Source organism: Microtus ochrogaster, unplaced genomic scaffold, assembly GCF_000317375.1.
Source record: "Microtus ochrogaster isolate Prairie Vole_2 unplaced genomic scaffold, MicOch1.0 UNK13, whole genome shotgun sequence".
NCBI lineage: Eukaryota > Metazoa > Chordata > Mammalia > Rodentia > Cricetidae > Microtus > Microtus ochrogaster.
In genome coordinates this window covers 5,207,930-5,221,192 of record NW_004949111.1, presented here as the reverse complement: position 1 = coordinate 5,221,192, position 13,263 = coordinate 5,207,930, and positions in this window count along the sequence as shown.

The following is a 13,263-nucleotide window of genomic DNA, read 5'->3' as shown; positions in this document are numbered from 1 at the left end:
GTTTTTTTCTTTTTCTAGAAAATAGAGTGTTTATTTAGTATTTGTTAAGGGAGTGCAACTCAGCAAACTTTCTCGAACTGTGTTTCTTGGACCACTTGCAACTGGATCAATGAGAGGTGCACATTACAACATCAATTCCTGTGTCCCTTTCCACATCTACAGTCAGAGTTGCTGCAACAATACACACTTACATTTCGTTCTCCATGCATTTCTTTCACTGTAGAATTTTTTCTTTGATGTCTTACAATTTATTAAAACCTACAGAAAATATAAAACTCATAATAAACAGCATCTTTAAGTTCAATTATGGTTTGTTTGTGGTGTGGCAGAATTGTCTGTATTCTGTCAATCATGTTTTAAATAAATGCTGATTGGCCAGGCAGAAAGTATAGGTGGGAAAATCAGATAGGAAGTAGAAATGATGCAAAGAGAACAGGAGAATTCTGGAAGGATGAAGTTGATTCCTCCCAGTCCTGCGCAGACCATTGAGGAAGCAGGATGTAACCTGCCAGCTGAAAAAGGTACAGAGCCATATGGCAAAAATAGATCAGAATAATGAGTTAATATAAGCTACAAGAGCTAATAAGTAGCCTGAGCTAATGGGCCAATCAGCTTTATAACTTATAGAGATCTCCGTGTGATTTTCTTTGGGGCTTGCCTGCTGTGGGGTACCGGGTGGGACAGAAACTCCAACAAGGCAGCCCTTCATGTTACATGTTTGTGTTGTTGTGTTCCCATTTGTTTGCTTGTTTTCTAAAGAGAGAGAGAAAGAAATGGCATGTAGTTGGGTGGGTAAAGAGATGGGGGATTTGGGATCAGCTGGGGAAGGGAAACTGATTTGAATATATCTTATGAAAAGATTTTTTTCAATACAAAAATTTTTCAAATTATAGCATTAAAAGCTACATTTTATTTCTTTTTTTCTGTTATGTGCACTCCAGAATATTGTAGTCATGTGGAAATATAAATATGACTTGCTAGAATTGGTTCTCTACTCCCATCATCTAGGTTGGGAGCATCAAACTCTGGTCCCTAGGCTTATGTGGCAAATGCTTCTGCCTTTTGAGCAATTTTGCTGTCTATAAAATTTTGTCATTTATAGAATCACTTTTGTTGTCTTTGTGTGCGTATATGTGTTGTGCTGGGGTACAAATCCAGAGCTTTGTGCTTGCTAGGCTAAGCTTTTGTCACTAAGCTACCTTCCAACCCAGCTATCGTCTTTGAATTATGGAAAAACTAAAGTGCTTAGCGTATATCAATTTGAGACTCAATCAAAATTTTATTTCAAAGGTAATATTTTAGACTGCTTTTAGATTATATGAATCATGATTTTCTATTTTTGACAGTTTGGGGGAAGACAGACACTACAGTTGGACAGAAAATAAAAATGAGTTAGTAAGTATCACATTGATCTAATTTTAATACAGGAATGTTTTCTAGAATTTTTCCAAGTCTACAATTCAATTCTAATGAAATAATACCCTATTTATTGAATTACTAAATAGTAACATTTTCATACTTTTGGTTTCTATATTCTTCTTAGAAACATTTTGACAATGATAAAAATCACTCATTCCTAGTACTTTTTTGTACTAAATCTTGTTGGCCCAAGGTCTATAGTAACTTACCCAGGCCTATCTCTTAGTGTTTTCTTCTTTTCTGCTTCCTCCATTGAAAGACATATCCAATATTGGATCTGCTCATTATTAGTTCACTTATCCTATTATTACAGTTACAATTTTAAAAGAGAAATATTTCTATCTTTCTAATCTTGACTCACAATCCCACTGTTTTCTAATTAAAGATAAACTTTCCAATATTTCTATTATTTCAATTTTAATATCAAAAGTTTATAAGTGGTGTACAACTTTAAGGATATCACATGTGTTTCTGATATAACCAACAATCATAGCTGTTACTTCTTATATGTCATTAACCTATGTATTTTATATATTAAACAATTTAATACCCATAATAGTCCTATTGTGTATTATCTCCATCTATATATTACCACTCAGGGAGTTGTGAAAACTGTGTAAGGTCTTAGGGTTAATCGATGCTAGAGTGAGCATCAAATGTTGCTATCTGACAATATGTTCCTAATTAATATACTATACTAATTCCCTGCAACAACTGTAGCTATTCAATTCAGTTTAATTTGTTTAGAATCTTTGTTATTGTAAAATTTCTATTTAAGCATTGCTATGGTGTGTGTGTGTGTGTGTGTGTGTGTGTGTGTGTGTGTGTCCCATAACAGGGTAACCTAAGAGTTCACTAGCCAGAAATAAGGTAAGTCAAAAATTTAAAGGGCTGATACCTCTCCATTGGTGACAATAAAAGACACAAAGGAAATTTGGTCTTTGTAACATAAGAAAGTAATAATGTAAATACAGTTTATTTGTCTTTTGGGTTTTTTTTTTAAAAAACTAGTATTTGTATCATGATTAACTAATAAAATAACTTTTTGTTTCTTCTCCTACAAAGCTATTCCCTATTACACTTTGAACCTATAGGTCAGGAGCTGTGCTTTATTTTCCAAGAACCTAGAGACACCATTGTCATATATATAGGTACTCAGTTCATTGAACAGATAAAGCAAGAATTACTAGTAACTATCACCTGTTATGTATTATTTACTGTGCAACATGATTATATTGAATCATGTAAAAATTTAAATAGAAAGACCTTTATATTCATTAAAAATAAGATTCAGAGTTCTTAAATAATTTGATAAAAACATTTATTGGCAGAATAACAACCAAAATTTGTTATATTCTACTTCCTAAGGAATTTTTATGGCATTATTTTGGAAGGACAAAAGAATATCTAAATGATCAATTTTCCTCCATTCTCAATCAGTGAAGACTGGGATCTAGTTTCCTTTCTTAGTCCTGAATTCAAAATGATTCTTAGCTTTACCAAACAAGAAAGATGAAAGAAAAATAGAAAGAGATATCTGCAGTGAAAATATAAGATAAAGGGAATAAATGAGTTGTTTATTTCTGTCATAATGCATATTCAGCACATGTTGTATTATGATACATTATTTGTCTATCTCCACTACTGCACTATAAACTCTTCTAGCATGTGTATGTCTTTTATTCATTGAGTACTGACCACTACAGTGTCTGATACATACTGAAAATTCGACCCTTTGTCTAGTAGAAGCAGCTTAATATTCTGATTCTCCAATAACTTTAAAACTATGTATAATTAACAAAAATTCACATTATCTATAATTTGAATAGATGTCTGCAATCTTTTTCAAACAACTGTTTCTCAAATGAGTCCTATGTGCTAGCTACTGAGATGATCACAAAGATAGCATGGCAATCTCTACCATTACACTCTATTAGAGGTTGGATGGGGGCATAAACACAATTGTGCAGCTATGTTCCCTAAACAGTTTAGTGGCTCTGTCATGGTGCCAGAGAATTGTCTGTATTCTATCAATCATATTTTAAATAAACACTGATTTGCCAGGCAGGAAGTATAGGCAGGTCAACCAGACAGAAAGTAGAGGCAGGGCTATGAGAACAGGAGAATTCAGGGAAGGAGAAAGCCCATTCCTGCCCAGATCACTGAAGAAGCAAGATGTAACCTACCCAGCTGAGAAAGGTACTGAGCCATGTGGCTAACATAGTTAAGAATAATGAGTTAATATAACTTATAAGAGCTAGCAAGAAGCCTAAGCTAATGGGCCAATCAGTTTTATAACTTACGAAGATCTCTGTGTGATTTTCTTTGGGGCTTGCCAGCTGTTGTGTACCAGGTGGGACAGAAACCCCAACAAGCTGGCCCTCATGTTACAGTGTCACATATAAACCTTTCAAAACAGCAATATAAATGTTGTTCTTTGTATCTTCTTTTCTCTCCTCAGCTTCCCAGTTCAGACTATCATTCTCAGACTACCATTCTTTCAGGTTCTGCCAGTGTCACAGCCATTATCTCATTCTCCCAAATAAATGTCTGTACCTCTCTCCCTCAAAGCTGCTTCAATTTTATTTTCATTCTGCAATTGAAATATAAAACCTCATGAAATCTTTGACTACACTATTAAAATTGGACTGTATGATTAAGTTAACTTACATTAGCATTAGTGACATGGGTGTCACATTGTTTTAAGCTTACCAAGAGCATGCACTTTGTATACTGTCTTTTCCACAATGACTAGTAAATAACAGCAACCCAATAAACATTTACCTAAGCTTTAAGCTTTAAAGAAAGCTATTTTACTCTCTTGGCCTATTAACATTTTTAAAGAAGAATTAGAGGAAAAACAAGTGAATTAGAGGAATATTAAAAGTATTCCATTTTGAGTTCTTAGAACTGCTAGCATTGCAATTCACTCCCCTTGGATGCTGTGAGATGTGGATAGAATTACAGGGAAAAATTCAGAATTGTATGATAACCTAACACCTAATAACTCAGAAGATTTAGAAGAATTGCTTACAATTATAGGTTGTCATACTAATCGAGAAATTTGGATTAAGTCAATGAAGGGGTAAATAGAAAACAGCATGTCCTTCTGCCATTTAAAAGTTAAAATTTAAAGAAGCCTATGGCTTCTCAAGTGGCTGTTTTCTTGTCCTAGGTTTGACATTTTAATTATTTTCAAACCTTCTAAATGACAAAACAAATAGTGTTTATTCAGTTAAAAATCTGTAAAATAAGAATTTTATAGTCTCCTTCAAAGTCCCACCACAGTTTTATAAAAATCATAAACCCTGAAACAATAAACAAAAGTAAGAAATGCTCCAATAAAAATAAATTTTCTATGGAGAGATGACTCTGGTTCCATCTTTCTCTTCTTTGTATAGTAAAATCCTCCTGAATTTCTGAATCTTGTTTTATTGAGCCTACTCAAGCAACCTATATGTAAGTTTGGGCAATGTATAACCCAGAAACTATTCAAGAAAGGGCACAGAAAAACTGGTCATTTAGAACAGTATCTAAGTTAGAGGTGTACTATAATGGTATGATATCTGACACCCTCAGTTTTTTTCTTACCCTTGGGGAGGAAGGGAAGGTTTTTTTTTTATTGAAAGAAAAAAAAGAAATTCCCGCCTCCTCCCAGCCTCCCATTTCCCTCCCCCTCCTCCCACTCTTCTCCTCCTCCCCTCACTCCTCTCCCCCTCCCTCTCCAGTCCAAAGAGCAGTCAGGGTTCCCTGCCCTCTGGAAAGTCCAAGGTCCTCCCCCCTCCATCCATGTCTAGGAAGGTGAACATCCATACTGGCTAGGCTCCCACAAAGCCAGAACATGAAGTAGGATCAAAACCCAGTGCCATTGTCTTTGGCTTCTCATCAGCCCTCATTGTCCACCGTGTTTAAAGAGTCCGGTTTTATCCCATGCTATTTCAGTTCCAGTCCAGCTGGCCTTGGTGAGCTCCCAATAGATCAGTGGATGGGTGCACCCCTCGTGATCCTGACTTCCTTGCTCATGTTCTCCCTCCTTCTGCTCACTATCCTGAGTGAGGTATCCCAGACCCAAAAAGAGGAACATGGGATGTACTCACTCATAATTGGTTTCTAGCCACAAATAATGATCATTGAGTCTATAATCTGTGACCCTAAAGAAGCTAAATAAGAAGGTGAACCCAAAGAAAAACATATAGTTGTTATCCTGGGTATGGGAAGTAGACAAGCTTGCCGGGCAAAAAATTGGGAACTTGGGGGTGGGGTGGGAGGGAGGTAAGGGGAGATGGGAAGAGAAAAGTAAGAAGGGGAGAATGGGGGAAACTTGGGGAAACAGGATGATTGGGAGAAAGGAAGGTTGGATAGAGGAGCAGGGAAGCACAATTCTTAGTTAAGGGAGCCATCTTAGGGTTGGCAAGAGTCTTGAACCTAGAGGGGCTCCCAGGTGCCCAGGGCGATGTCCCCAGTTAGCTCCTTGGGCAGCTGAGGATAGGGAACCTGAAATGACCCTATCCTATAGCCATACTGATGAATATCTTGCATATCACCATAGAACCTTCATCTGGCGATGGATGGAGATAGAGACAGAGACCCACACTGGAGCATCGGACTGAGCTCCCAAGGAAAGATTTTTTTTTAAAGGAAAAAAAAGACTAGTTTATTGTATTCCGTTGTAAATCTGTTTTGTAAAAGGCTGATCTCTAACACACTACCTCTAATTATTGGCTTTGTTCCATATTCACAAGCTGTATCATAGCAGAGCTTTATGTTGTTTTTTGTTTTTTGAGGGCAGAAACATTGTTTCATTCACATATGGCAAATTGATTACTGCAAAATAGTTATAAATAAATACCTACATATATAAGTATATTCATAAATAAATGTTTGTTGATACCTGATCATGATTGTTGCCTCTCTTATTAAATGATAAATACACAGTATGTATGTCACCCTAAGACTCAACATGTTAAAGAGGTCTTCCTGTTTTAGGGTGTACATTTTTGATTCTGCAATTGGCTCCTGGTGTGCATAATTAGCCACTTGCCAACATAATTGGCCACTTGCCTTTTTTAGGATATTCAGTGGCAAAGTGCAGGTGCACTGTGGGGACCCATAACTAGTTGCAGCTGAAAAATAAATGAAAAAAAAGAAGCCTAATTGTGATTCCTTGACAATTTGGCCCTAATGTTCTAACCCCCACAGCTGTCAATCTTGTTAATTTTTCCCCTTAGATCCATTGTCCGGAATTTGGTGGTATTTAGAAAAGACAACTGGTTCTAAAATATAATTGCTATACATGAGTGAAATAGTAAAACTGGAAGAAAATATCTTAAAGCCCATTTCTGCAGAAGCTCTATTGAGAATTTCAAACTTAAGAAAAAAAATCTTCATTTCACAACCATCTTTAATTTCTACAGAAAATTGTCATTTGCTGTTTTGTCCATTATTAAAACACATTATACTAAACGTAGTAAAAAGTCTAGCAGGCTAGCTTGTAAGCACACTAAAAGTTTCATGTGGTAAAGAAGGATCAACAAGAAAGATGTATAACTAAAGGCTATTAAGATATTTTTTTCTAAACTAACTAACCAATAAATAAATAACTTTTCATGTAATGAATGAAGAGTGCTTTCAGCCTATGTCAATCCAGGGCTCTAGAAAATTCTGTGCCCATGCTCAATAGTCAAGCAATGAAGCCTTTACTTGATGTATTAATTGACTATTGTTTTAGCAATACTCTGTAATAGACCATCCTTCAAGGTCAGTGAACTGAAACATAAATCTTTCCTTCATAGGTCTCTGGATCACTTCATCAGCTTCTGATGATCTGATGATTTTTTTTCTTTGATTGCATGTGGATACATTATGGGATTTGATTTATATATGTTCCTAGCTTTTCTAATTTTCCTTTTCAAACCAGTGGTTGCTCAGGGTATCAAGTCCCCCTGGCATATCACAGGAAGGCAAGAGGAAAAACCAAACAACAACTCCCACATTTTAAATATGATATTTACATTTAGCAAAACTAGGTGAAAAAGCCAGTTATATTTTAATTGCACTTTGATGATGCTGCAATGTTTTCTGGGAAAAATGTGTTGATAGTCTTATTAACAAGAAATGGAAAAAAAGGGGATAAATAATACAATGTATCATTGATCTGTATACCAATGATGATTCTGATAAATTTCAAAGTTTCTGAACATCACAGAAGATAATATCAAATAAAGAGCTGTTGAAAGAACTAAGAATTTTAGCCTATAAGAGATTAAAAAGCTATTAAAAGCGATAGAAAAGCAGTTCTTCTCTGAAAGAAAATTTTTTTGAAGCATCTCATCTCCATATAGGAGAGGGTATGGTTATCTGAGATAGTTCTTTGCTTGTTTGCAGACAGAGAAGAGGAGACTGAGATAATAGAAGCAACGTTAGCACAGTCTTCATTTTCTGGGTGGCATTTGTTTTCAAATGCTTTATACACTCCATTGGGTTGTTCTTTTAAGAAAAAGGGAGGGATCATTATTATTGTTAGTTTATATCTGAAACTCTTCTCACAGTTCAACAGTTTGCTTCAAAATGGAATGGAACCAGAGTGTTCTGAGAAAATTTTCAGACAATGTAATCCCTACTAGATAAAAAAAAATTACCCAAGTAATTGGGGGTCGAGAGGGCTAGAATTTATCATTTATTGGGTGCTTTCTATGTGCCTGAACAAGTATTATGTGATTTCATAGGCCTATGAAGCCTGTAGTTTCTAGGTTTCTGTGATTTTCAGCTGTCAGTCAGCACCTGCAGGTGAAGTACTAAATAGCAGGACAACTTTGTGAACTGCTGTTGCCATCTAATGGCTTTTTCATAAAACTGTCTATAAAATTCACATCTGTGACCTTTCTCATAACATTTCTTTCTTCACTTTCTTCCTGAAAAGGTAACAGCTACTGATTTATTCAGCTGTAAACTGCAGTGCAATGATGGGTTACCTGAAATCTTTTGAAAGTATTTCAGTTTCAATCTCTTCCAAGAGATGATCCACAGCAAAGAAAGCTAAACTATTCCCTTGTCACTGGTATTTCAGTACATTGCAGTAATAATAATAATAACTTTCTTTTATTGAACATCTATTTATGACAGGAATTTTGATAGATATATTACATGTGCAATTTCATTTAAACAATTATTACTTCTGTATTCATTTATAGTAATAGCCTGTTGGGCCACAAAATCAAACATACAGCTATAAAAATCTATAGTGTTGAATTCATTATTAAAATTCAGCTTAAGTTCAATTATTTTCTTGAAATTCAATACCACAAAAATCAATCAGGATATCACCATTACTTTACTTTTTTTTTACTACTACCTTGCGTTGCTTGATTTAATAAACATTGGAAATATAGACGAAACAACTAATACCGCCAGTAATCTTATAATATATTCAAAATTCAGTGTTTATGCCAATCAGTTTTTAACATAATTTCTCTAATCACTCTTACTAATTTTTCTATAACAATTTTGTTGGGTCAATAGCCATTTCTGATAAAGGTATTAGCTGAATACATATGAAATATCAAACTCTCAATGCACTTTTTATATATTGAATTATTTCCTCTTTATATAATCTTACAAAACAAATGTATTTCTTCTTTCTATAGTCTTAGAAAATAAGTGTTATGATTACCTCAATTAGTACTATTTTATAGATATAAAATGAAGGCACCAAAATGTTAACTATTTTAATCAAGGACACATCAAATAATGACGAAACTGGAGAAATCTCTTTCCAGAACCTGATTCTATCAGTGTGAGAAGATAGTTCCATGAACTGAGTCAATGGTACCCAATAATGTTAACTGAAGGAATTTAATATATTTTAAAAGCTATTTTAACTATTCATTTTCTATTTTGAAATTATAGTATAATTACACTATTTCCCCGTTTATTTCTTTCCTCCATATTCTCCCATATTCCTGACCTTTCTCTCTTTCAAATTCAAGAACTCTTTCTTTCTTCAATAGTTGTTGTTACACACACACACACATACACACTTCTAAATATGTAGATACAACTTGATCAGTATGTACAATGTTAATTGTGTATGCATGTTTATATACCTGATCATTTGGTATTGGATAAGGAATTGCATGCTCTTCCCTAGGGAAGATTATTGTTCCTGGGCTCAGTATTTTTTAGTTGCCCATAGTTCTTTCTGTAGAACTGAGGCTTACTGTGCCTTATTAGAATTCCAAATTAGATTATTTTTGCTGTTGTTGTCCTTGTTCAGTTCATTCTTAGGTCACTATTTTGGTGAGACCTTATGAATGTGGTTACTAGTATTCCTAGGACACATAATCTGACAGCAAACTCCATGTTCCTTTGGCTCTTTCTTCCCTGCACCTTCTTTGGCAATGTTGTAGATGTATTATTTGTTATTGGGACTCCACAAGTGTGCTTTTTTTTTCTTTTGACTTTTTAAAATGATCTTCTGTTACAAAAAAGAATTTTCCTTGATAAAGACTGAGAAATACACTAATCTGTGGGCATGTATAAGAACAAATATTTATAATGTACTTAGGAATTAAGGTGGCTTAGTAAAGCGGCAATTGTATGTTCTCCTCTGAAATTCATGAGTTCATTAGCTCTGGACAGCTGGCTAGATTCCCAGTACCAGACATAATTTTCCTTTTGTTGCGTGGGTCTTAAGTCAAATTAGGGAATTGTTGGTTACTGCCAATATATGCGTGCCATTACTGCATCATTTGAGTCTGCTGCAGGACAATGGTCTTGTACCCTGTAAAGATTTTTCAGTTTATTGGTTTCATAAAATGCCAATTGACCAGTAGCCAGGCAGGAAGTATAGGAAGGGCAAATAGAACAGGAGAATTCTGGAAAGAGAAAAGGCTCAGTCTGCAGTCATCACCCAGATGCAGAGGAAGCAAGATGAGAATGCCTCACTGAGAAAAGGTACCAAGCCACATGGCTCACACAGACAAGAATTATGGATATACGATTTAATAAGAAGCCTGAGCTACTAGGCCAACCAGTTTATATCTAATGTAGACCTCTGTGTATTTCTTTTGGACTGAATGGCTGTGGGACCTGATGGGACAGAAAACTCTGTCAACAGATAATGCCAATGTGAACAATTGAATCTACTTAAAACCTAAGAGAGCTTGGGAAGTAATTCCAGGCACAAAAGAACAGAGTTAAGCATCACTTCTTAATAGCCACTTTTCTCAGGTGGACTCAGGTGGGCTTGGTTTGCTAGAGGCAAGTGTGTCTCATTTAAGAGAGGTTCCCTGACTTGGCATTAGCTGCAAAATGCTTGCAGCCCCCCCCCAAGCAAAAAATAATTAAATGGTGTTTCTGAATAACTGAGAGCATGCTTCTTGGTGGTGGCAGGGACCTTGAAACTCCATAGCGTTGTGGCAATAAACATGGCTCCCAGAAGTACCTCCACCAAGAAGCTAGACTCTCAGAAAGCTAAGGAATGGGGTTAAAACCATGTCTTTAATCCTAGCCATATCACTTGGCAAATTACTCATGTGGTCAGAAAAAGAGAGATATACAGTAAAGATAAATTCACGTAAAAAAATTGAAAAAAAAACCCTCTAAACTGTTTACAGTGTGTTTCAAACTATATATAGGCTTGGGAGAGAAAAAGAAAAGGATAAAGTTCTTTTAAAGAAAGAGTAGTTGGGTGTGGTGGCACACACCTTTAATCCCTGCACTTGGGAGTCAGAGAGACTTGCACATCTCTGTGAGATCAAGGACAGCCTGCTCTACAGAGGGAGTTTCAGAACAGCCAAAGATACACCAAGAGAAACAAAAAATTAAAAATAAAAGAGAAATAGAGTTTAAAATAAAGCCATGTAAAGATGAAAAATACACAAAGGATCTGGATATTGTATGTTATTGTGTTGTCTTTAAATTGTTTGATGCCTGAAGAAGGAATGATAGCTGCTAAAATATATTTTATCATAAATGTTGCTGGATTAATTCCAACAAATATAATTTGAAAATGCCTTGACTTCAAAATTAAGTCAAATATATGTTACTTTGGAGAAGAGGGTTTGCTTTTGTTTCTATAGGAAATGAGCGGTTGTGGATTCATTCTGGGTTAAGAAAAATCAGGTTTTACCAAGGAAGATCCCCTGAAAAATCTCCGATAGGGGGAGATGTCCCAGATAATTCAACATTTCAGAGGACCACTGTTGGAGTCTCCTCTGAGCTGTACATCCAGAACAGCTTCAAGAATACTGGCTGAGATGATCAATTCTCACAGAATATTCCAATCAGGACTTGACCATAATCCTAAATTTTCTTTAGGTCCCCATAAGATCATCAGAGCCCCCAATCAGCAGGAGGTATCCTAGAAAGCTCTACCCACATTTCCAAAAAAAAATGGATTATGGATGTTTATCTTTGTTTACAGTGTTGGTTATAAGTTATTACGGATAATGGTCAGGAAAAAAAGCTAAAGAAAGGAGATTAGATTCAGAGATTTTGCTTAGAAAATAAAAAAAAGGGGGAAGTGCTGTAGAACAATTGTCTTGTACCCTGTAAAGATTCTTCAGTTTATTTTATTAAATGCCAATTTACCAGTATCCAGGCAGGAAGTATAGGCAGGGCAAACAGAACAGGAGAATTCTGGGAAGATGAAAGGCTCAGTCTACAGTCATCACCCAAAGAAGAAGCAAGATGAGAATGCCTCACTGAGAAAAGGTACCAAACCACATGGCTCACACAGACAAGAATTATGGGTTGATGTAAGATATGAGATTTACTAAGAAGCCTGAGCTACTAGGCCAACCAGTTTATAATTAATGTAGGCCTCTGTGTACTTCTTTGGGACTGAATGGCTGTGGGACCTGGTGAGACAGAAACCTCTGTCAACAAGAGTCAACATACTACATTGGCTATTATTGTGATCCATACAATTATTGGCCATAAATGGATAGAAAAATAGCTTGCTTCCCTCCTTTGGAAGCTTGCATGCTGTGTTCTAGTACCATGAAAGCTAATCCTCAGGGAGGAAACTTTCATGTCAGTTCCAGCTCAATAAACCCTGGGCCTTGTGTTTAAAACTGCATGCTGACTTCAGGAGTAGGGAGTTACCTTCTAATTCTTGGGAGCAACCACAGACAATATTGATAGCTTATAATGTTTAAATAATCCTGAACAACAACTCAAAAGAGAGCTTCTCATGCTTTGTATTAAGGTTCTGTTAGATGGTTGTACATGAATCACATTTTCATTATTCATTCAACATTAGTCAAATAAAAAGACATTTAGGTTGTTTGTATTCCTAGCTGTTATGAATATAGCAGCAATGAACATAGCTGAGCAAGTTTCTGTAGCATAGAATGTGGAGTCTTTAGGCGTATGTCAAGGAGTGGTATGTCTTGATCATACAGTAGATTTATTTTTAGCTTTTAGAGTTTTGCACACTGATTTCCTCAGTGGTTACACCAGTTTGCAGTCCTACAACAGTTCCCATTTCCCTAATACCCTCCACCATTTGCCGTTAATGATTCCATTGATCATTGTCATTCTAACTTGGGTCAGATGAAATCTCAATATTGTTTTTTACTTGCATTTCCCTAATTGCTAGGGATAATAAACACTTTTGAGATATTTTGTAGCCATTGCTTTCTACTTTTGAGAACTCTTTTTTTTTCAGATCCCAGGCCCAATTTTCATATATATTCATTCTTTGTTTTTTAATTGTTTACATATTTGGGATATTAGTCCTCTTTTTATGGAGTCTTACTTTTCAATCATATCCTTAATTTTTTAGCAAATTGAGTCTCATTCAGAAAGTTATTTTCTATATATGTGTAATATTTAGGGCAC